This window comes from Lichenostomus cassidix, chromosome 5, assembly GCF_008360975.1.
Source record: "Lichenostomus cassidix isolate B80296 chromosome 5, HeHo_3.0, whole genome shotgun sequence".
Lineage (NCBI taxonomy): Eukaryota > Metazoa > Chordata > Aves > Passeriformes > Meliphagidae > Lichenostomus > Lichenostomus cassidix.
In genome coordinates this window covers 17,969,695-17,995,612 of record NC_139486.1, presented here as the reverse complement: position 1 = coordinate 17,995,612, position 25,918 = coordinate 17,969,695, and the positions used below count along the sequence as shown (strand labels likewise).

The window sequence follows — 25,918 nt, the reverse complement described above, 5'->3', positions numbered from 1 at the left end:
CCCAGTTTGTAAATATTTCATTTACTTGCTTGCATAAATGCATCAAGGAGGCTCCTTATGAAAACTTTGTTTTATCTCTGTTTCTCTCCCCCTTTCCCATCATGCCGTTTTCTGACACAGTACAAGCCATGACCCAAAAGAACTTGATAAAAAAAGAAAGAGGTGTATTTCATGCCATGAAGATAACCAAAAGGACCAGGAAGAGGACATTTAAACCTATGTCTTACAAAGATCTGTGATTATTTGCATATCTTAGAAATTGGTCCTTTAGATCTGAGTGTGAAAAATGGTAGGTTCAGCTAATGCTAACCTAATGTTTCTAAGTAATACCAGAATAAAACTTGGGCTATTGAGAAGATGCCAGTACATACAGTTACCTTTAGAAGGCTGGGTGTAACAAGGAATTTATCCCTCATGTATGTACAGAAGCACATGTATGTGCTTAGGACGACTCAAAGGATCCATCAATTGATACAGTAGCGATATAATTTGTCTATCAAACCTTGTCTAAAATTACCCACAAATTTCAGTGATATTGCCCAGAAAACAAAATTTCAGAAAATACGTTTTAATTGCTAAGAGATTGAGTCATTAAAAAAGACATCTCTTCAGGTAAGAAATTGCTTTGTTGCTTTGCATTATCTTTGTTCTCTGATAGGGTTTAGTAGAAATGACAACAAACAGTTAGTGTCATCCTACCCCTTGGAATCCTCAAAACACCGGTCACTTTTTTAACTATTGGCAGCATGACTTAATTCATTACAAATTCAACTTTTTATTTAAGTAATCATTCATTGCTCCCAAAGGTGTTTTAGCAAAAGTAGACCACTGATACACAGTCAGTGATTTTCATTCTGCATAGCTTCTTAATGTTAAATATGCATTGCACCACCAGCCTCTCAATGACATGTAGAAGGAACCATGAAATTTTATTCTAATTTATTTGGCAAGTTCCTTCAGCAGCTTGAAAACTTTCCATACTTATTTCATTAACATAGAAATTTTACCTTCATTTGGATTTTTAAAAAAATCAAATCTATTTCTGTAGTCTTTTTACGGTTTTATAAGGACAAGACTATCTTGGTACAAATAAAATTTTTAAGGCAATCCTTGCTTTATATTTACGTTCTTTATCTTAGATCAGGCCCAGTGTGAGATGTCTCTCTTTTTTTCTGTATGTTTCATAAGAACCAGACTGGCATGATTTTTTTTAAAGGCTGTTCTTGTTTCATACCTTTACTCTTGATCTTTGATCAGGCTCAGTATGAAATGTATTTCTTCTCTGCTTCTTGTATTAATATCCATCTCTGCAATAGCCTATTTCCCATCTGCACCAGTAAGATCTTGTCAAACAAGCCAACAGGAGGCTGCGATAGCTTCAGGCACCTTCATCTCATCCTGTCTTTCTCCATTTTTCTTTAAGCAGTAGGAGCAAATTCTCTGAAAATGAACAAACACCTTTTAAATTTGAAACTACCACCAAAAGGCTAATTGAAAGAACAGAATCTCAACAAAAAAGAATTATGTATTCTCCCTTTAAATAAGTAAACAAAATGATGAATCGTTCAAGGCTACAAAGTAAGCAATATACCAGAATGCAATCAGAATTAATGATGATTCCAAATTTTTCTCATATATAACCTTAAATGTTTTGGGCCATCTGGGATAATAGCTGTGCCTTAATCAAAACTAGAGCTGTTTTCGCAAAGAAATGTTCAAGTAACTCCAGGGAGTCACTCATTAAAATAATATAGTTGGCATTATTCATAATATCTTAGACAGTGTTTTATTTAGATGATGAACCACAGAAAGCTGCTTTATTGTCATTAAAACACTGCTTTCAATAAACAGTCAATGCCTCTTTAGTTGGTAATGAGTACAGGTCACTTCAGTCATTTGCCAGGTGCCTTTTTCAGTGAGGCCTGGTTTGAAGAAACTTTGGTTACTAGTTTGTATTGCAATGTACAAGGAGCTATAGATAAATTATATGTACTTGTTGAACAGTCGATTGTTGGAATAGTTCTCTGTGCTATACCAATAGCAATAATTCACTTGATCCGTGTATCTGACTTTTCCCAGAGTCACCTTGAATCTTACATGAAATTAGCGGCAGATACATTGATATTCCTGAGAATAATACTGTTAAGAAATAACATTAAAATACCAACAGTTTCTCATCCCACCACTCATCTATATTTGAATATTGAATGGACATTATCAGATGATTCCCCTGGATGATACCTGTGGAATCATTTCGTATCTTTGTTTTTGTAATAGATTCATTTCTTTCTTCACTTCATAAGTTTAAAAAGCCAGTTAAAGCAAGTGAAGTACATTCTAAAGAGCCTGAACTCCCTTCCCCCTACATACTCTGCAATGTGCCAGATATATGTGTGGTCTCTGTAGAAAAGGTATTAAAAACTACACACAGTAGCCATAATTGCTCACAGGCTTTCTAGAAAAGTGTTTGACTGTTTATCTTATGCTTCTGAAGCTACTGATATTCCTGTCTGATCCCTAAAACTAACCAAGCTCTGTGCCATACTAAAGCTCTTTATCTCTAACAGCACACTCTATACAGAGTAAATAGCATGAAGAAGAAATACATTACAATACACTGGTATGCAGAGCCCACTGAGGCATCAAGTTATTGTTAAGCCCAGCTCTCCTCTTTGTACTGAAAAATAAGAAGCAAAAAGCATTGGTAGGTGGTTGATCTGCATCAGAAGGCAGCATTATGGATTTAGAGGATAATATTATGATGAGTTAGAAATCTGTGGATTTAACGGGAGTAAAGGTGGATGAAGTTCTTGGGAAGAATTTTGTTGTTATCATCTTTAACTGTTGATGCTTACCAACTTCATATTGCTCGAGAAGCAATCCATTTGGAATTATCTTGAAATTTTTAAATAACACTAAAAAAAAACTTGCACACACCAATCCAACTAAAAATCAACCAACTGACAGTATCAACTTTTTGTAGAATTTGGTAGAATTTTACACTTCAGCATCCTGAAATGTAAAAAAGAGCCTTCTATTTTATCCTATACATGTGTTTTTAAAAAAGCAAACTACATTTTTATTGGTATATTTATTATTTCCTAAAGCAAAAGTTGTAGACTTGATTTATCAAATATATGGATATAAATTCTTAATGTCTTTGTTTTACAATTTTAGTTTCTTGAAAAAGACTGATTCTGTTAATTGCTTACAATTTTTTTTTTCCTGAATGTTAGGATGTATTAAGGATGATCAAATGCCTTTGCATAATGATTAGCAATGAACTGAGAAAAAAAGAAACCAGAAGACGAATGGAAGGATCTGTTGCTACAACCCTACTTCTCATCATGTTTGGGGGGGGAATATTTTATTTTTTAAACTGTATGTGGGATGTGAATGGATTTACTCAAAAGTGTTTGAGTTTAAAAAAATTGATAAAATTTTTCTTCTTTCTCTTCATTTCTTTTCGGTTCAAAGTAAGCATTCAAGGAATAAGATTTATGTGGAAGACATTTAAAAACTGAGTGACTCAATAAGAGAAGAAAGACTGTATGGAAGGAATAAGTCAAAAGAGAAAAGCTAAAGGAAAAAAGTTGTCTTCTTGACACTATGAAATATTGAGAAAGCCACTAGAGGGAAATGCTGTCATTTTCATATTTCACGGCTTTCATTTAGCTTTGAAGAAAATTGAATAACATCCAATTTTCCCAATATTTTAAAGCATTTCACACAACTTTGCCATTTTCAAGGGACAAGTAATTTCAAAAGTCAACAAGTTTAAAGATTATATTTGACAGAAAGGGTAGTTCTCTGAAAGCTGAAAAGTGGTCCAATGACTGCACTGGTATCCTGGGATTTAGAGTTCATAGTTTTGTCAAAGACTGAATGTCTGATCTTGGACAACTGATTTGATCTTTATGTTGAATTTCCTCATCTGTAAAATGGGAAAGCATAGCATTCGCCTCTCTCAGAGGAAACTGCAAGCATAAATATATATTAATTGTCGAGAAGAAAGTTCAGGAAAAAAATTTTCAATTAGGCATACAAAAATGCTGATTCTAAATGTTGTTGAGATTCAGCTGTTGAAACAATTGTCTAAGCTGTTTAAAGCAGGACTTTATGTAGCTTTAAGTCATTGTAACTGCAAATAGCTATAAATAGCTATGAAAAATCTTCAGACCTCATAAACCACTAATACTGGAATTTCCAATATCAGATTTCCACTATAAACTATAGTGAGGTTAAAAAATAAAATCACAGAATCGTAGTATGTATGCTGAAAATATCCAAGTGGGATTGAATAATGTGTTAAAATGCTAACACATATCAGAACGGAGAAATTATATAAAATGAGGACAGTCTCTCAGATAAAGTAAAATAAAACTTCCTTTAATAGATTTTTTTTGTTCTTATTCTGTGCACTTTTCAAACATGAATATTTTCTACTAGTAATTCAAACGTGCAATTTTTGATTAATTTTTAAATGGCCCTAAAAATGTTCACCATGAATTCTAGTCACCTGTTAGGCCATGGATTATAAAAGCCTGGTGGGGTTTTGTAAAGGCAAGGTGAGGAAACTCAGCTTTCCTCACCTACAGTCCATACCCCTAACAGTAATGCTATGGAAGAGTACATAAAACTGTGTTCAGTAAAGTGATTAACTAATCAGAGAACTATCTGTCAGGAAAAAAATACAGAAACATCTACCTAGCATGAAAGTGTTCAGCAGTCCTGCCTGTTTCCCAAGCCATGTATTTGTCTGCTGTATGGCCCATACTGTTTCTACTGGAGATAGGAGCATGCTTATTTTTGAATCCATATCTATGTCTGCGCTCTATTTTTGAGAGTTAATGTTAAATACAGCTGTGTGAAATGTACTGCACAGAAATTAATCTTGGCAGATTCTAGCACGAAGTAGTTTAAGATAAGCACCAGAGTTTCATGTCATTCTTTGTGGAAGTAGGTGAGCTCTAAATATATAATACTGGGGAAGGATAATTTAGTCTCACATAATGCTGAAACATATGCTCATAAAAGTATTCCAGGGCAGTTTATTCTTATTTCTTCTTATATCTACTGCATCCATTTTGAGCTCTTTAGTTCACCTTCAACTTGAAAGGTGTTCTGCTGCCAGCATTTAGGTATGCACATCGCCTGCCCAAAAGCAAGATGGATTCATCTTTACCCTGCACGTAATTGGCAGCTTTGCCAGGAAAATGTTCTAATTGACTCTTCTCTTTGTGATTCTGGATGAAGAAAACCTACCCAATGTTTCTTCTCTTTGGATGAATGTGAGGGGTTGGTAAACAATAGATTGTACTCTAAAAAGTCAAGGCAGTCTTTAAATTGCACTTAAAATGAGAAGATGGCATGTGTAAAATACTAGATTATATTTTTAGCTTAATGCTGTGAAAATAAATAGTTAAGTATTGAAAATTATACTTTAATATCCTTGCTCCTATGGTATCAATAATTAAAGTTTTTATTTCCAATATGAAAATTACTGTCCAGTGATTTTAAATTACAAAAATTCATGACCAAAAATATAGTTTAAAGACAAAAGAGAGGATTTGCAACAGGTCATGACCATTCGAGCAAAAAATATGTATCACATTAACAATATTGTAAAAGACCAAGAATATATGGAACATACTGCAGTGAAATTTGCTTCAGCCTGATTAGGATACTTAATATTATGTAGGTCTCCAGCAATTGCTGACAAGATGTAATACTGTGATCTTCTCTATTACGTCCTTTCCCTCTGGAAGCTTTTAATGTCACTCACATGGTATTATCTGCAAATGGGCCTTCAGCTCTGGCTCGAATATAAGGCCCAGGAATAGCTTAGCTGCAGTGGTACAAATTCATTCTGCATGAAATAAAAATAAGCATTAATCAACTAGTTTTAAGATCAAGTCTTTTTTTCTTTTTGTAAACTAGAAAATGCCTGTTGCCTGTCAGCCACTAGGTGTGTGCCAACTTCCTGCTAGGTAGAAAAGACAGAATAAATGTGTGCTGGGGTCCAGGTTAAAATTTGGATGGTTATTGCTGTTGTCCTAGTTCAGTGCTAGGGTTGAGTTTACACAGGGACTCTGATGATGCACGAGTCCTGTTGTCTGTGTTTGGCCCTCATTAACACACTGATTAACACATCATTACTACAGTGATAAGCAGTGCAGGTATTATGATAGAGTGATGACGCTGTGAACTTTTCTAGTGGTGTATGCATTAGTCCATTTTCACACGCCTGTTTCTCTTTTGCCTCTGAAAAAGACAGTTTGCTCTGTGGTCCATTGACTTCCTGGCTGCAGTAAGCCTGTTAATGAGCTGAGTCAAAGCTCCCAGACAACTTCACATGTTACCAAAAACAGATGCTAAGTATCTCTGGCAGGGATAAAGCAATTATACAAATGGGAGTGGTGTGTTGTCTTCTAAGGCATTCATGTCCTTTGAACATCCAGATTCAAGCATTTATTTACATAATAGACATACTACCTGTGAAACATAATCAGAGCATACTTGAAAGTGGAAGATGCAGTAAAGATCTTTAAAGTGTCATTATCATATTGACAGTTCTGTTGCTCGCTCCAGTCACTGAAAATGTAAGCTTTTCATTTTATCATCATGTAGGAGAAGAAAAGCAAACCAGACTTGAAATATTTTCATTGTTTCTGACATGGTTCATTTTGAGATGTCTATCTGAATTCCCAGTATGCTCCTTTGCCTGTTTTAGCATCTCCTGCTCTCTGTCCTGTGAATTGTGAATACCATCTACATGCATAAAATAACACACTCTCATATTTTTTAAACTGTCTGTACCTTCATGATCTGTCTTCAGAAGTACTGAGAAGTACTCCTTGTTGTTATTTGTTCTGTATATGAGTTATCATATCTGTGTTTAATCTGTGTTCAGGCTTGTATTTTTCTGTTCCTATTCTACCATGGCACTTTCCATTACATTCATTTAGCTGAGATGTCTATAAACCTTTTCTCCTTTAAATTTGTCTTTTATAGAACAGAGGATTTTTCTGAGTTAATTATGGATGACACTTGGAATTACTGAGAAAACTGGTGAGTTCCACAGTTTTGTAATTTGCAGTTTCAGGGTTTTGCTTATTTGCTCCAAGCCCTTTCCTCTGTGTATGTTTGTAATTATTAAAGTTGTTTATTTTAGTTCCTATTCACCGAATGCCACATTCACCCACATTTTGGTCACTTACATATTTCAAATGATGCTTCAGCTGTCCTACTTACTGGATAGAAATAGATGAAAATATGCTCTTTACAAAAAGCCACGTCACCTAAATTCAAAAATAAACCCTCTACTCCGTATATTATCCTGTAATTGGCAATAAGAAGTGAAACAGAAACTGAAAATAGATCTAAGTGGGTTTTTTTCCTGCCCATAATTCTGTTGTTGCTGGCTTTTGGCTTTGTGTATGTCTACATTCAAGCTGTGTGCCTTTGAACATTTTACTTTTATGCTGATAAACTGTTTGCATATGATAGTGATGTATGCTGTTCTTTTCTGTTGCAATCTAACACCATGAGATGACACACACTAATCAACCAAAAGCAGAACTTTTGACCTGTAATTTCTATATTCACCCTTTCTTGTCCTTCTGTTTCAATATGTCCCTTTTTTCTAGCTGTAAAACCAAGTTTCACATATATCCAAAATCTTACTAAACAGTGTTTCTTAAACTTACATTTGTTCCATCCATTTGTTACACATGGCTCTAATTTCATGGTGCTTTGTCACAGGATTCAAGCCTTTTGTTTATTTTCCCTTCATTGTATGTTTTATGTTTCTGCTTTTGAATTTTCTTTTAGGAAATCTCCAAACTCTTTTTATATTTATAGTTATTTATTCTTTATTTTTTTCAACTTTTATCACTTAATATTGTCCTTAATTTTCTTAAACCAGACAAATATTCAATCTGGTTTACTTGGCCATGTTAGTTAACTAATTCAAGCTAGTTAACTAATTTTAATTCAAACTGCATCCCCATCTTCTTTTCCTTTAGAAACCTCATACACCATTATAAAACTGGATTTTTTTTCCTAGGTTCATAGATTTACAAGATAGAAAATGAATTTGTCTATTGTTTCCCACCCCCATTAAATTGGCATTGGAGAACTATCTGAAGAGCAAATAAAAGGATTTCCTGACATAAAAAGGAGCAGATTAACTGTAATGAAAAGACAAGAAATAAACAGTATTTCTGGCTTACTGCCAGTCAGGCTGGTGTAATTTTGATTCTTCTCAGAATAAGTGTGCATTTCCCAAAGACACATAAGGATAGATACCCTGCTGCCAGAAGACAACCCAGCTTGACTGATGAGGGGACAGGCCACCTTTTCTGTCAAGCTTACACTTTACTAAGGATTAGATCAGAAGACCTTGGTTTCTATTCAGGCACATCCTCAACCTCAAATTTACTGTTGAACTTGAGAGGACACAATACCATGTAGTTTCCTGCCTTTGAAAAGGAGATAGCACTGCTCTTCAAGAGAAATACATTTTAATGTCAGGCTCTGTTTCTATTTGAGGGGCTCAGATACAACACAGACTGAACATCCTCAGCTTGGAAAGAAAATAAGAAAGAAAGAAATCAGTATTTGATCTCATTAGTTACTTGAACTTATGTCAGTATTTGATTTTATTCCTTGGGGTTTTTTTTCCCTTTCTAGTCGTTTCATTGTAGGCTCAATTCACATTAACACAAATGAGAGTTGGACCTGACTTTTTGAGTTATTTTCTACCTGCTTTTTCAGAGTCCCAGAGGCTATCTTAGTGTCTTCCAAACACTGAAAATCCTTAAAAGTTCAAAAGGTTTCTGTAGAATAAAAGAAATGCCATAATATCAGTTTACAATATTTTTAAAAAACAAACTAATAATATTAGATAATTCAACATTTTTAAAAATAAAATATATTTTTTTATGTGTTGGACATATTGCACTCTAAATTAACATTTAGGAAGCCAAAGCATCACTTAAAAAGAAAGATTTTCAATAGAGGCAATGAAACCTTAATTTTATACTATTATTTTGTCATATAAAGGAAAGTTATAGCATTCAAAATAGATGACATAAAATGGAGTTGTACACACTGCATTTCCATACTCCTAATTTTCTGCTTCAGTCTTTGTAGTCTGACAGCTTCATGAGTCTCTGTACTAATTAAAATTCCATAAATGATGTCATAAAAACCTCAGATTCTATTGTTTATATCAACTATAAGTTGATCCAGATTTTGTTTTGTTTTCATGCCAAAAACTACACAAAAGCTTTCTTTTTTTTTTTGCTGAATCTTCTGTTGATATAATTTCCCACTGAATAATAACTTATCTTAGCATGATAATGGTTGTTTTCCTTCTCTTGTAAGTAAAATAATTAATCATAGCATCACACTTCGGGTGTGCACAGTCCCCTTTTTCCAGTCATTGTTCCAGCTACTTTTTAAAAAGGGAGTATTTCAGCATTTCTCCACCATTTCTCATTTGTATAATCACAATAATCACAGCTCAACAAATATGAATTTTCATTGCTACTTGATATCCTTTATATTTTGGTATTTACGCAGAGAGCATAATGTCAAATTCCGATCAAAACCAGCTACAGTATCTCTCCCATCTAATGAAAATTGTTGAGGGCAGGGGGTGAGGGACACAAAAGGCAGCAGAAGTGATCTTTTCAGTTATATTGTCCTCCAAGGTGAACTCATTCCCCCTTGTCCTCTCAATACATGCTCTTGTATTATCCTATCAATACGTAGTCTTGCGCCATCTTTCCTGCAAGTTCCCTTCAGGTACTGGAAGGCCACAATTAGATCACCCTGAGGACTTCTCTTTTCCGGGTTGAAAAATGCCAGCTCTCTCAGCCTTTCCTCACAGGAGATGTGCTCCATCACTCTAATCATCTTGGTGGCCCTTCTCTGGACTCCCTTCAACAGGTTCATGTCCTTCCTGTGCTGAGGACCCCAGAGCTGGATGCAGCACTGCAGGTGGGGTCTCACCAGAGCAGAGCAGAGCAGAGCAGAGGGGCAGAACCACAGGACATGAAGAATGTTGGTATCTACAACAAGAAGAGGGTCAACTACAGCACAGGGCAAAAGGACTAAAAAAGACAAATTAATTCAGATTTTATCCAACAAGTTCAACCAACCTGACTGCCACCCAAAGTTCATGATTTAGGATAATCTAAAAATTAAGTTTTGTGCTGAAAAAGAGCACTGCTGTCTCTATTGTTGCATCTTTCAGCACCTTTGTGCTAGCCCAACTGACTGCTTGCCTTTATCTGTACCTTCCAGATAAATTTAATTTAAGACACGAGCTCAGAAAGCTTTGTTTTATATGTGTGGCAAACTTTGAATTTCACTGGAGATCTGGCATACTGAAGACAAAGTTCCATGGAAACCCTAATTGCATGCATGGGACGAGAGTTTCCCATAGCAGATATAGTCCTTAAATCGTGGCTAAATTACAAATAATAATAAAATTCAGCAACACAAAGACTGCTGAAGCCAAAGGCACCTGCATAACTTGTTTATCAGTCTCTTAAATGATGGAGAAATTCTGTCCCTGGATCTGGATCAGGTCAACTGCACTTAAGAGCAGAGTGTTTGTCATGGGCAGAGGAAATTTACTGCTAAGTCTTTAGAGGGCAGAGAAACAAGTCAGCCTCACAAACACCATGCTCTGCCTCTGGAGAATGCATCTAAATGCCATTTTCAAACTAAGTGGAAGCTTTTACTCCATTACTCACTTTTCCGCCTTCTTCTTCTAAAAATACCATTCCACTAGTCTGAATTTTTTCACTTTTTGGTGGACTAAAAGGTGAAAGATCTATTTGTCATATCAAATGATCCCCTTCAAATCATTAACACTGTAAGATATAAAAGCAAAGGTAAGCTTGTTTTTCTTGCCTTCCCTCACACTGCATCTTCCCCCTTTTTTTGTGCCCACTTTTCATCCTGAAAGACATTTAGTATTAAGAATATTATAATCCCTTCTGGCAACGAAACAGAAACATGGTTTCCATTACAGTTTATTACTTTTTTCCTTTTTAATTTTTTTATCAATCCATATGAACCCCAAAGGACTTCAGCCTTTGATAGAAACTGTAGTCAAGATATATTGTGGGTCTAGTTTTCCCATATTTCTATTCGACTTAAGACTCTGTATTTAGTTCCCCTGTGCATAGTTAAAATTGAAATATAAGTACAATATGTGACCATTTGGTATTCTGAAAATGAATTTGTTTTGTTCTGTAAAAAAACACCCTCTTTATTTTTATGCACACAGCATGTTTGGAAGTGTTCTAAGATGAAAGGAAAAAAGAAAATACTTTTCCATTTCATTAAGAAATATATTTTTACATGAAAAATTTAATGTTTTAAAGTTAGTCTTTTCAGCGACTCTACATATGTATCTTAAAGGTGTTTTCTACTGCCCTGTAGCCCAGGTCAGCCAGTGAGGTCCCATCTGTAATCAACAAAGGCAGCAACCTTTTGCACCTAATGCTGTAACTTCACAATCAATTCACAGCAGCAGCATCTGGCACTGATGCCAAGAGAAGGGTTTCTATCACCTCCCTTTCACCTCTCTGCCATCGTCTCCCTCCTGGGAAAGCTTTGTACAGCTGTACAGTGAACCAGGTCGGAGAATTGATCTTGCTTAAAACCAACATAGCAAAAAATCAACTGTTTAGTTTTAACCGGAAGGTAAATGCTTGTGCTGACACTAGGGAGAAATAGGACCCTGACAGCTTAATCTGGTTTAAAGTGATTGTAAAACTACAGCATTGCATACCTGGCTTTGAAAATGGGTAATTGCCTTTGAACATGGTCATTTTTATCCCCTATTAAAGGTGCTTGAATGACTACTTTAGACTTTTAAGAGCTAGGCAGTTTGTCTGAAGTTCAAGGAAATTAATTCCCTCAAAGTGATTTACACAATGACAGAAAGGGTTGGCACTCCTTAATTCTCTTTATGGTGCCTGTGACTGTGTTGTGAGACTGAAGGAGAATACACTCATTTGAATCAGCTCACCTGCAAAACCCGAATTACTGCATTACCTTTATTTCTGCATTTGCTGTAACACAAAAACAGAGAATGTGGTTCAGTTGTACATATTTAGCTGCATTTTAAATCTGTTGTTTACTGCCTCCAACTGTAGATTTCACCATTGCATTATCTAAGTCTAATCTTTGAAAGATGAAGAAGCTTCCTAAAACATAATTTCTGCAGACCCCATGTAACAAGGCTTTGATCAATTAACATTTGTGCTAAGTAAGGTGTAAGTCTCACGTCTTTCAATTTACTGGGGCAGAAAAGGAATAGTTAAAGTACAGTTCAGAGGTTTAAAGAATCAAAAACAGTTGCTTCTGCTAAAGGTCATAAAAAAGTTAGACTAGTCTTAAACAACAGGCACTGTGAAAGTCCTCAGCCTAGCATGCCCCATCAGTTCTTACTTTAATAAGGGTAAGAGAGTAGCTAATAGCTAAGTGACTGCATATGTCCACATAATAGCATTTAAAAAGTGTTTCATGAACCCAGTATGACACACGGTATCTGTGGGTAAACATAATCTACATTTCTCACTCGAAGCCAAGAAAGGAACTGAGGGATGCCTTAAATAACGTGACATGAAACATAGATTAAAATGCAGCAAATCTCAATTTTGAATTCTTTATTGAACAAAGAAATTAGGAAATGCAGTATGGAAATCAGTGCTTAAAAGGACTTTTTAAGCTAATATTCAATGCAGAGAGTCTGTGAGGCTTAGCAACGTAATCTACTAGTCTGCCAGAAAAGACTGTGAGTAATGCACCTCATTTAACACACCTTCCACAGCCAACAGTGGAGGTACAATGGATTCAGAGTCTTGCACAAAGTGATTCCAAAGGACATTTCAAACTCTACAGGTGCCATCTTTTTCTGATTGCTTACAAGAATATCACTGTTTGATTCTTAAATTAAACAGTACAGTTAAACACTGAATATTTGTCAGAATTATTCTGGGTCTTGGGGACCATGAAACTGTACTCTCATAGAAACATTTCTACTATTTAAGCCAAGAAATGTCTTAAAAATTCAACTTATACCATTACTGGAGTTTCTCATTTTGTTTATTCCTGGAATATATTGCAGAGTGTTGAAGTACATCCCTACTTTTTACCTCATATTCTTTACTTTCACTATTTTAACAACTATCTGCCAGATAAAATACATAAAACAGGGTCTACATTTTGTAAAGGTTGGGTTGAGGGGAAAAGAGGAAAAGGGATAGCAGGCATTGAATTTATGGTAAGTATATGAAAATATAATTTATACCAATGGTGATTTCTTATTTACATGTGAAGTAATTAAAAAAAAAATCTGTCATACAGACATTCTCCTTTATGCCCTCTTTCACCCAAATACAGCAGTCATTTCTTGGAACAAACAGCAAAACTTCTCTAAAGTTTTTAGGCAAGCAAATACTGTCATGTCACATTGATTTCTGTAGGTTTAGAACTGTAGCAAACTGCACCTAGTTTGGGTTTAATTCTCAACAAATGCACAATAATTGCACAATAAATCATATTGATAAGTATTATCAGTAAAGTACCCCCAACCTTTTCCTCTCTCAAAGGTTGCTGCATTCTCAAATACAAAATGTTTCACATTACAATGGTTAGAGAAGGAGTGGTTTTCTAGGAGAATGGTGACAAGCACTTGACTCTAATAGATAAGCTCCTACAAAGCTGCACTTTGCTTTAAAATGTGCAGACTATGTTGGTTTCTGAAGTGTTTTTCAGGGAGCATCACAGCAGAACTTGATTGCTTTTGTTACATTTTTGGAAGTGCACTTGATATAACTGTGAAATACCAGAAATACATGTTTTCTTTCTTTTAGTCCCTCTTTTCCATAGTCTCTCTTTTCTCTCTTCACGTGTGTTTCTGGAGAGCAAATTCCATGGCAAAGTAAAGATCTGTGGTACTCTTTGGATCCCACCTTCAGTAGAGCCAAGTACTGCAACCTGCAGTCCACACGAGAGGCTACAGAATATTGACAGCCATGCCAAAAATGAAGCCAGGAAAACTGCAAGTGCTGATGAATCCTAAACAGCAAGAGGCATTATTTTTGTTTTATTAAGCTAATGCTCTGGACCAGAAGTGAGAGCTGAGATTTGAGGTTTGTGAGGTTTCTCATCGTTGTCTTGAAAGTCATTGAGCCCTAATGACGATTGTCTGACTGCCACATTCTCAGTAGTGTTTACTCTTCAGAGAGCCCAAAAGAAACAGTCCAAGGGAAATAGGCCCTGAGGGTCCTCAGGCCAATGTTACACTGATAAATGAAATAGAAATGTTTGGGATGGTAGAGTTTTCCATGATTATTTATCTGTGATAAAAAGAGAAAATTAGACCCAGAAACTCCTAGTGCATTGCAAAGGAAGACTCTCCTTATGGGCCACCAGCTGGTTTTGACCTTTGTGCTGGAAGCCAGGTCAAATGAGCTGTAAAATAAATAACATGGTAAACTCTCCTTACTTTCCAGCTTTTCTTGCTTTGATGAACATATCTTTTTTCCTTCATTAAGGTGTTCAGTTTCAGTTGCAGATGAAACCAAGTTCATAAGATTTGTTCCTTTTTTAGCCACAAGGTCTGGGGAGTTGTTAGGTTTTAGTTTGTTATTTTTTTTCAGAAGGAGAAACTTCCTATTGACATGTTTCTTTATTAAGTGAAATTAGAATAAAACCTGATAGTACAGTGTTGCTTACTAATGTTTTTTTTTTCCATGAAAGGCTTTATTTTTCATTTCTTTAATTGCATAAGTTGAAGCCAAAAGTTTGGTATTTAAAAACTTAGAAACATTAGGTTTCATAGCATTCACCCTTAAGCCTTCTAAAAGAAAGGGTTCTTGGAGAAATAATTATCGACTGTTCGGTAAAAAAAATGGGAAAAAAATTTCAATATCTGAAGTTTCTCTGTCAACATTCTAAATTCTCAAGGCTCCATTTCAGAAATATTTACTGGTTTAAAAGTGATTTCCATTTTTATTTAAATTTAAAAAGTACAACTATTGGCATGTCTGAACACTGCAAAGCCATGTCAGTGAAAAAAAATCACCAAAAAAAAAAAAAGAGTTAAAGAAAGATGAAAAAAATCTAGGGACATTGTCTAAGCAGAAGAAATAAAAAGAAGAAATGTTTATTAATAACAAAGTAGTGTTACATATTAGCTATAAATTTCCCTTGCATTTTGTGCACAAATTTTTCCAGTGTCACTTAAAAAGGAAAGAAATTTTCAAGTTGAACTTATTTTATATCCTTTCATAGGACCCAGGTCATTAGCCAGGAACAGAACATTAATTTAATGAATCACAGGTAGCCTCAGCAATATGTAATTTTTAAAATTATTTCTGTACTGGAATAGATAAAGGACAGAATGCCACACACAATGATTTTGTGCTTTCAAAATGTATCTTAAATCAAGCCTGGAAACGAGGTGAGAAGACCACTGAATGATAACTGATTGGGATGATATCACATGTCAGTCCCAGAAGAAGCACGTATAACTGTGCTGACTTCATTTTCTCTTGGCCCAGGGTAATAAACATCAACCTGCAGAAGCCCTGATAGCAGAGTGATAGGGGAAACAATAGCTGAGCATGCTGGAGCTGAATGCAAAACAGCAGCCTTTGAAGTGAAAATGTAGACGTAGGCAATGAGAAAAGAAATTTGGGTCTCAAATGACAGAAATATATAGGTTGTAAAGGTGGTCTTAAGAGGTTTTTCTTTTGAGATTTATAAATATATTTGTTTAGTTTAGCAAAACATGAGCTGAGAAATTTGCAGAATATATAAATAGTTTAATTTCTGTGGTTTAGGGAAGAAAATCTTGTTAATAATGAAATACTATAGGAAAAGAAGCTTGAGTTATCTCCTGCGAAAATGTGTGATGATTTCTGGTTGTTTTAGAAAACAAATTTTATTATTACTGAGCAATGAATCCTTTGTGTTTGGATATCTTCGTGGTTATTCACATAACACAGACCCCTGCAAACAGAAAATGTTGACAACACTAAGCCTTACGTGACTGGAAAAAAAGAAGAGTTTGTGTGTTTCCTGATGTTTAGCCAGAAATCTTACTTTATGGTTCTCTCTGAGACTTTGGAAGAACCAAGATGAGAGAGTAATTGAACTCATTTTCACAAACGTGCTGTTTAGGCAAACTCTACAGAGAACCTCTGCATTAAAATGCAAATGACGCAGTCACTGATGAAGTCAAGGGCAGCAGCAGACCGATGCTGATGTGTTTGCATAGATCTGAACATTCAAAGCAAGTACACATCCCCAGAACTGTGCAGACCACTCTTAATATTGTAGTACTGCACATGCACATGCGTTCCCCCCAGGCAACACCTTTTTTGTCAGATTTCTCCAGAGCACCAGAACTGGGCTCTACTTTTCTTCAGCAGTGAAAGAGGAGACCAGCTGGGACCCAAACCCAGTTTGTGCTAGTTTGGTTAAGGCATTCAGTGCTTATTATGGTGGAAGCACTATGGAATCTGTTGTTTCAGTATTCATCCTTCAAATATTTACACTAAAATTTAAGTTTCCCCTGTTGCAGATACAGCTGTCTTTATGGGTATTAAAACCTGCCAGCATCCACGCATCACAGTGTGCTAACAATCTAACTTACGGCTCATCAGTCTGGAAAATAAAAGATATTATTATTGATGAGCGTGTTTATCTATTCACGCCTCATTCCTTTGCCCTTTAGGGAGAAGTCTGAAACACACTGATGTTCATGGCACCAATCTGATGTCATGCCAGCCTGCTGACCACATCATTGTTGAATCACCAGGCAAAGTTGTGAAATTTTTATTTAAAACAGCATAAATTATAAAGATCACCACTGATTAAGGAGGATCTCTGTTCCCTCTGGCCATTTGCAGTTTACAATGTAGAGAGAACAAGTTCAGTCACCCAGAGTGGGAAACACTGTCATGTTGTCTGCTGGAGGAAAGATTTATTGTTCTCTTTGCTAGATCCAGTAATATTGTTGTGTTCCAGTTAGGTGGTCATTGCAGATCATGCAGAGGGAACTGACTTAACAGGCTGTAGGGGAGCTGCAGATGTTCGGGTCCCAGCCTCTCCCAGAACAATAATCACTCAGAGGATGCAGAGCATAAAAGGCCCTCAGTGTACACAGAAAGTGCCAGAAGTAACTGTGACTACTGTTGATGAGTGGTAGAAGAATAATTCCCTCTGCTCTACATGTGTGTGTGTTTTCCTTCAGAGTGGTAACTTTCAATTCAATACCCTTTATAAAACCTCCACAGTGACTAATTATAAGAGAACTAGGAGCATCTACTATTAGCAAAAATAGGATTGTTATTCAATAACCTTGGGAGGCTGCACATCCAATGACGTTCTGAATCTGTAGTTATTAGCTGGGGGTTCTAGTGAAGGCTGTTTCAGATTGCTGCTGGCGTCTTGCTGCTGAGCTCTGTATATTCAATGCCACAATGTCAGCAGGTTGAAATTCCCTGTCTGGATTTTACACAGCTAATAATCTTCAATTTAGAACTGTTTTCAAAGAAAGAGAATGAGAATTAAGTGTTTTCAAAGTAGGGGCATTCTCTGCAACTCTCTGTCTAGGGGCAATCCTGGCAATACATTCTCAGGCACTGCTCACCTGCAGCATGTACTGAAATAAACAATTTGCTGAAACTGCTGTGATGTGTACTGATGCTGATTAACAGACTGCAGACATTTGGAATTGCCTTTGTATTCAATACATGGCTTTGTTTGAACAAAAGGTAGCCCTGAGTAAACTGGTACGCTTGCCAGACATTTCTATAGACCCAGATCTTTGCCTCCTCCTGCTCTCTGAAAGCAGGACCACCAGTGGATTTCAGCATTACAGAAGCAGGGAGGATGTCTTTCATTTTCACACTGTTTGGATGTTGAAGAGGGAAGAACAAACCAGCAAAAAAGAAAACAGACTAGTCTTTACAGAGAGCAGTCTTCAGGGCACTGGTTTAATTCCATTCCAGAAGGTGACAAACAAAGCCAGTAAATTAATTTCCAGCCCCAACATCTGTGTTTTTGTAATAAGAGATTTACCAGTCCCTGATGAGTCTTGGACAAATTACTTTGAATGGCTGTTTTCACTGGAAAGAGAAGCCAGCCCTGTCCTTCCCTACACAAAAGTTCTGCTCCATGAGCCATTAGTTGTTTCCCAGTAGTTTCTTTAAAATTTATTTGTTGGAAAAGATCAGAAAGATTCAGAGATTGTTATTAGGAGCAAGTGCAGCAATTACAACATATGTTAACCTCATTAAGAATCTGTACTTAAGTTAAAAAAGCAAGATGAGGGCAAAAAACAAGTTAGAGACTCATTTTCTCAGAGAGTAGGGACCTTTTAAACATAATAGCAATGCATTTATCACTCATTGGTTTTGGGTACAGCACTGTTCTGAGCTGACTGACAGGTGTGAATACACAGAATCTACCTTGTTCTGTCCATCCAGAGAGGCTTCAGTATGATTTCAGGGACATTTCTTCAGTCTGTATGCTCTGAGAGTTTTCCAGAATCTTCCCCTAAGTTGCTCTGCAGACAGGCAGCTTTGTTTCATTGGAAATTGTTCTCCTCAGCTTGCAAGCAGAGGTTAATGCATTCTTCAGGATTTGCTTCTTTCACAAACCATTTTCTCTATCTTCCCTTTCTTTAGATAGAGCCACTGATTCAGAACAATTATTCAGAGATCTTCATAATCTGCTTGCATTTTTTTTTAAATTGAACAGTCATAACATCATTGTGCATATAGAAACAGAACCTGGATTTTTATAAAAATTTTAGCCTGTTTTAGACTTGCAAAGCTCTTTCATGTTCCTGCTATAAAATTATCTTTTTTAATCCTTCTTAAATAGATAAAAAACTCTTGTCTGTAACCAGAGTTGAAAAACTGTCCCTCTTCATTCCAATCTGTCAACACCAATAACTAAAATTATGCCATGACCCTGAAGCACAGATAGTGTAGTGCCTCCCACATGGCTCATTGCAGGACAATGTTTATAACCCAACAGAACAAATAAAAATATATAAACACTAGAAAGTATATAATACTAATTCACTTACCTGAGGAACCAAAGCAGCCTGCTTCTGATTGCCTACATGGCTTTTGAGCATAACTCTAAGCCCATTCTCAAGTCTGGACTTGTTCAGTATCCACACTGCTTGGAGAAAAAAACACATTTTGGAGTGGAAAATGCTCAAGATTAGGAGGATGCTGATACTTGATCCTCTATTAATATAGACCAAAATAGCCCATCCTGCACTGTGAGCAGATGGAAAACAGAGAGATATACAAAACTGAGATATACAAAATGAAGGTTTTATTTCCTGTGTTCGCTGTATTTATTGGCATGGGTGCAATCTATTTCACAGTGTATTGCAGAATGGAAAGCTAATTCCTTTTGCAAAACCGAAATAATGTCCTAGGTCTCAAGTATTTGGATTCTGTTCCTAATTTACAAGCTGAATCTGAGTTAATGAATGTGTCTCTTTGTGAACAAGTACAATACAAACTTGAATTCAGTGAGATTAATCTGACTTTGCAAACTGCGCTTGCTGCAGAAATTCAAAGCTATTAGTTTAGTTCTGATCAAATTAGCCTGTTTTGAAACCAGTGTGTTACTAGCCTATTTCTTTCCAGCTGTGCCATGATGTTTGGTAATCTTCTGTTTCTGTGCTTGTATTGTTCTCTAAAACGTTCCAGTCAAGAATTAATCAGTATGTTTTAACTTCAACATAACAGCTTCAAAGAATGTATTTCAAACAGTTTGGTTTTACTTTATTTTTTGTTTTATTTGGATCTGTAGCAGACTTTTGCAGCTGATGGAAATAAGAGCACAATTATAAGAGATATCATTGCAATTCTAATTAAACTGTTAATTGGTACTGGTGACTTTTCACACCTGCCATTTAGCCTCAGTGAATACCAACACAGTAAACAGAAGCAATAGAAACAGTATTATTTTCCCCTTGCAAAACTGTGAACCCAATTCTGCTTTAAATTTTGCAAGCTTATTTGATGGGAGTGTTAAATCATAATTTGTTCAAAAGTCTCCAGCACTGTGTTGGAGGAGAGCTGTGTTTCTAATTAGGTATTGCTGAAGGTAGCAAGTGCACATCATGTACTACCACACAATCAATTTTGAAATAGTATATATGGAATAAAGAACAATACTGAATTTGATAGTTTAGCCATGAAGCTAAATGCCACCCCTCTGACTGCATTCAGAAAGCATGAACAAAACAATGTGCAGCAAAAATGTGAAAAAGCAGATCTAAAATTCAGGAAAACCTGTCTTTACCAAACAAGAACAAATATAATTTGCGAATATCTCTCTCTCCCCGCTAAACTAAAGAAAAATAGTTGTGTGGAATATGAAAAAAATGCCAGTATTAAACCACTCTTGAGTCAGCTATAGGACAAGTGAAATGTAGTCCTACAGAATAGTATAATGTAGTTTGTCTGCAGTTTCTGATATCAGTGAAAATAATTTGTTCTTCTAGGATGTTAGAGATAATTCCTTCAGAAAAATAATTTCTATCTATCATTGTCATTTTGACTTTAAACTTAAAATGCAAATGAATGTCTGCTAGTATTATTTATGATAAAATGGAACATCCAAAAAAGTAATTGTCTCGGAATTTCACTTTGAAGCAAAACATTATGATTTGTTTCAAGATGGCAAGTACAGAAAATGGAAGAACAATCCAAAATTATTCTATACAGGTTATATCTGTCCTAATATTAAATGCATATTATTACCTCTTATCGTTTATGATATGATGAAGCAACCTCAACATGGAAAAACTGAGATCCAACTAATTCTTTCACTTTGAAACTTATCTGTGTATTTTTATTAAATGCGTGTATTTTTATTAAATGCATGTAATGCTGTGTCCTCATGTAAAAGTTATGAACTGTTATGTTCTATCAAACCTATCATCTTCAAAGGAAGAATTTCTGGAATCACACCTGGTTTTCTTCTCTCATTTAAGCAGTCCTGCTGGAGACCCTGGGTTTGCTCAAGTAGCCAAGGGTTCAAGAGAGAAAAAATAGAGTTTTGAAATTATTTAATATTAACATACACGTTTCCCTTATTCAATGCAGTTGCATCTTTTACTACTTTTACTTTTACTTTTAATGATTGCAATACATTTCCATAACTTAAAAAACCAATTTGGTTATATTTTCTAGTCAGATAGTTTTCTTCATAAAGCTCAGTGAAAGCTCATATAGCATTTAAAGTTCATTTCCACCCTGATTTTGGCAAGCAGTCTTTTAATACAGAAGAATCATATTTAAATTATCCATGCTAAATGACAGATTTTAATTGCACTTCATACTTTTCTTTCCTCTTTTACACTATAGTGATTTGAAATGTTGAGCAAGCATGTTAAATCCCTGGCATGTAGTGAGTATTCATTTAAAAGGTAAATCGTACTGGAATGGAATATGCTCACTGTTTGCATCAAAGTGTGCTGTCCTATTCTGTCAGGGCTCAATCCTGGATGATACTTCATAGCTATGAATGTGACTGACTGCGTTGGCAGCACTTTCAAACTCTGCCTTTCAAGGACATAGCCATAGTGCTTATTTACACATTGATTTCAACTTACTCACTTCAGTGACTAAGGGCTGTTTACACAGGTATCACATTACCAGATTGAATTTGTCTCATTTAACGTATCAAAAATCAAAGACAAATGAAACATTGAACAGAACTGGTTATCAACCCCCGTCCGTATCTGCTTACAAATTCTGTTAACAATTTCACTTACACTTTCATCCCCTTCTTTATCCTAAGGATAGAGAAAAACTTTTCTTCTGTTTTATTCTGAAACAGTAAAAAGACACGAAGGTAAATGAAGAAACTAGTTTCATAGAACAAATAAGATATGCAATAATCTGAAATACTATAATCTCTTAGGAAGAGAAAAGGAAAGATATGGAAATGAAGGTAGCTACCATTTTATTGACATCACAGAAATCTGCTTTATTAAAAATCAAGTGTCCTTAAATGCCACAGGGCCATTAAAAGTAATGGGATGTGATCTCAAGCCAGTGAGTGATGTGAAGCCAATTCCTTCTCAGGGGTTTAAGCTGTAACATCCACATGAATGTATTAGTATCAGTAGATGAAACATAACAAATACTACATCTCATTTACATAATGGATGAGACTGGGGAAGCTGTTCCAGATGGCAGATGAGCACCTTGAGCCAAAAGAGGAAGGGTTTTTTTTCTTTTTGCATATCAGTATCCACTGATCTGGATTGTCTAAATTGCTGAGATTAGATCAGTCTGATGAGAATATGGACTTTGAGTAATTTGTTGCCCATAAATCTGAAGAAAGTTAAATACCCATCAAGAACAGCATCATTCCATGCATCTGTGGGGCCTCCTCTGCTTATTGATGTGTCTGGTAGTTCAGTGGTAATCAGAGATGTAAACTTCATGGAAAATCTTGTTCTCTGACCAGTCCTGCTTAACATGTTGTCAAAGAGTCAAGTCACATGTTCAGTCAGATTTTTGCACTGTACTGATTCAGTACTTTAAGACACACAAAGCACACTGTGAGGAAATGCTGGGCTATTAATGAACTCAATACAACACCCAAATGCTCCAACAGCGTAAAGGCAAATGAGAATGTAGTGTCCTTTCTTACAACTGTAAGCTTGCTTTATAAATCATGTGTTTGTCTGGCACAGGCAAACAAATCAAATGCATTGGATCAGCTTTTTTGGTGTATTGAATTATGTCTTACTAGAAGGACTCTGTTTTGCCACTGAAAGAATAAATTGATGTGCTTGATGACTTATTGTTGGAGAAGGCTGTTTTTGTGAAAGAGCTGAAGAAATATTTAGCCTGAGTCCCAAACACTGTCCAGTAGGCAGTTCAAGAACCCCAGTCATGTCCACAGGTAAGAGATTTTTGTGTATCTGCTAGTAATGAGAAATTTTATCTTGTCTGACTGGTGTGCTTTTCTCATTATGTTATATTATACTATGGTTAAGTCTAATTTTCTTAAACCGATAATGTATCAGAGTTAGACCCATTTCCAGATTTGCAGTTTGGGAAAAGTTCTGTCTCACCCTTTTTCATTTCCCTGGTTAGAATGGCAATGACATTATAGCCTTTTTCTCTGTAGCAGACAGTGAAGTCTAGTTATCCTATTTCCTAGGATAACAGTGGCATTTTGCATGTGTCTGTTGTTCCAGGAGGCTATTCCACTGGCAACATTATTTTCTAGGGCATAATAATTTTTTTTAATTTCTTGTTCTCATGTGTTAAATGTATTGAGTATAAAAAAGTTTTTTGGAGGAGTGATTTAGTTATTTTAAAGAGGTGGAGGTGAAGCAGAGGAAATGATGCTTTCACTTGGTGGCTTGATGCTAATTCAGTGTCTGGAGGGGCCTAGCTAGTGTACTTACTTTCATAGCTTTTTTTACTTGGAACACCACATCTAAAAGGGGCTTGAAGAATGATAATTGAAACACAGATTTTATGTGAGTGTGCACACACACACACTTTTAAGGATATGCATTTCTTGGAGTGAGGGGTGGGAAGGAGTTATATAGAGCACTTGGTAGAAGGACATTTCATATCTGAGGTACAAGCTTAGAAAGTGTGTCAACAGTTTTTGAATTTGAAAGTCTTGTCAACACCTGTTCTTTCTCAAACATTAGTTCAAATTTTTGTATTTGAAAAAAAGAAAAAGAAAGAAAAAAGTTGACAGCAAATTTCCATGAATTTGAAATTGCAGAAGGAAATATTTCTGAGTACTGGAAAGATTCCCATTGAATTTACAGTCCTCAGAGACCCAAGTAGGTGAAATGCTGCTGCCAAGTAGGTGAAATGCTGCTGTGTGGAATTTACAGTATTTGCTGCTCTGCAGGTTTATGCTCTATAGTCAAGAGAAGGTAGAGAGAGCTCTTGGTTTTGTGAGGCTTGGAAAAATAGATTGTCTGTTTTCAATGTTCTGTTTTGTTAGTTGACTTTGTTTCTGCTATGGTTCTAAGACTTTCAGAATAAGAAATATATGTGTTAAAAAGTTTGGGGTTTTTTTTAACATTGATATTAACAAATACTGCGTTACACTTTGATAAGAGATCAAAATATGAGGATGCATTTTACTACACCATACAGCAAATGATTTCTTGATGAAACAACTTTTCAATAATATTAAATTCAAAAAATACTAATGAAAGCATTTTAGGAAGGTTTTCTTTTTACTTTTGCCATCATTTCTTAAAAGTCAGTAAAAAAATTGCTGTTATCTTGATGTATTTTCCCTTGCTTCTGGCCCATGAGCACAATTATGGGTTGTGTATCACTGGAAACAGGATAAGATGTCACCAAAATAATAACAGTGTTGGAAGGTGAGGTGAAATGAGGAAGGTATGATGCAAATGCATCCCTTTGTGCTATGTGAAGCATAAAATGAAAGCATCCTTCATTGCAGGGAAGTGAATCTGAAACACATTTAGGAAAAGCTAGATTTATGTTGAGCTAATATTGTTAATATTGATTGAGATGAAACAGCCAAAACATGAAGAGATACTCTCATTCATATTATCATGTACTTTTGGCAGCTCTATTTTTCAGTAAGCTTAATGAAAGATATAGTCAAACTAATTCATCCCTAAAGGTTTGCCTTATTTAGAGATCTCATACTGTCTGCTTTGTCTATCTTCTTTTAATTTGTTCAAACAAACACTTTTTCGATCCTTAAATTAAGTTGGCTTTTCGTTTTTCCCTCAAGACAATTGCACATCATTAGAGAGGTGGTGGAACAAGCACAATTGCAAACATCTGCTACTCCAGCACTGTGATGCTGTAAACTGATCTGCAGCCATTGTGACTGTCAGGACTTAGAGTTTATGTAAAAGTCACATTGTTTGATTGTAGACAAATGACTCTGGGATTTCATGTCATCATTCAGGGCTTATAAGCCCATTTTGATTATTTGGTGAAGTTGTTCCGTGAAGGGAGAAACTATATGAAGTTAAGGGTCCAGAACTGCTCTGATATGCTTTTTTTTACTACTTAAGAAATGCTGTTGATCATTGATAGTGCATTTCAGGTGCCGATGGCTAGAACTTTGCAGTTGGGAACTCTGCAGAACTTTGCATAGTAATTGTCCCAGTCTGATATAAAGAATTATTAAATTATTTTTTCCTAGTCATGGCTCTTCAAGTTGATACATAACATGAATACTTCACATGAATAGACACTTCTCCTGAGTTTAAAAATCAGGATTTTTGTGTGGTGTTTTTTGGCTTTTGTGTGGGGTTATTTTGGGTAATTTTTGGTTGGTTGGTTTTTGGGTTTTGCTTTTTGTTTTTTTTTTTTTCCTTTTTACTGCCAGAATAAAAAAGTGGCTTATTTATAATTTCTAGTATCCTATCTTTTGCAGCCTGGCAACCTGTGAATGATCCAACAAGAATAGCTTCCCCTAACATGGAAATTTGTTTGGACAATCTTCAGTTAGTGTAAATTTGAATTGCTCCATTGCTTTCAGAAGTGTGATAGCATTTTGTGCCAGCTCAGAATCTGGTGCTTAATGTTGGTACTGAGAGAGGAAGGTGAAAAAAAGAGCACTCCATACCAACTTAAAAAAATAGCCTCCGGTCTTCAGACAAGATGATGGAAAATTTAATGCAAGTTATAAATAGGGCCATTAATTTGATATACAATGCTCTAGCAGTATACTCCATTAAGCATCCATATTTACTTAGCTGCTACCGTGCTTCCAACAAGACATAGCAAAGTTATTATGTGAAAGCCTTCTGTCATATCACATTACTTTTGTGTTTCAGAATTGCTTAAATGTGCATTGTCGT

General features: G+C 35.7%; 1 long non-coding RNA gene across 1 annotated transcript; it reads right to left on the bottom strand.

Moving 5' to 3' along the window:
- Positions 1-710: 710 nt before the first annotated feature.
- On the bottom strand, positions 711-21,609 carry LOC146436075 (uncharacterized). Its single transcript, XR_014852502.1, has 3 exons — positions 21,536-21,609; positions 19,139-19,233; positions 711-1,440 (listed from the first exon to the last, which is right to left on the bottom strand). It is a non-coding gene; the product is annotated as an uncharacterized LOC146436075 (long non-coding RNA).
- Between the last annotated feature and the right edge of the window lie 4,309 nt (positions 21,610-25,918).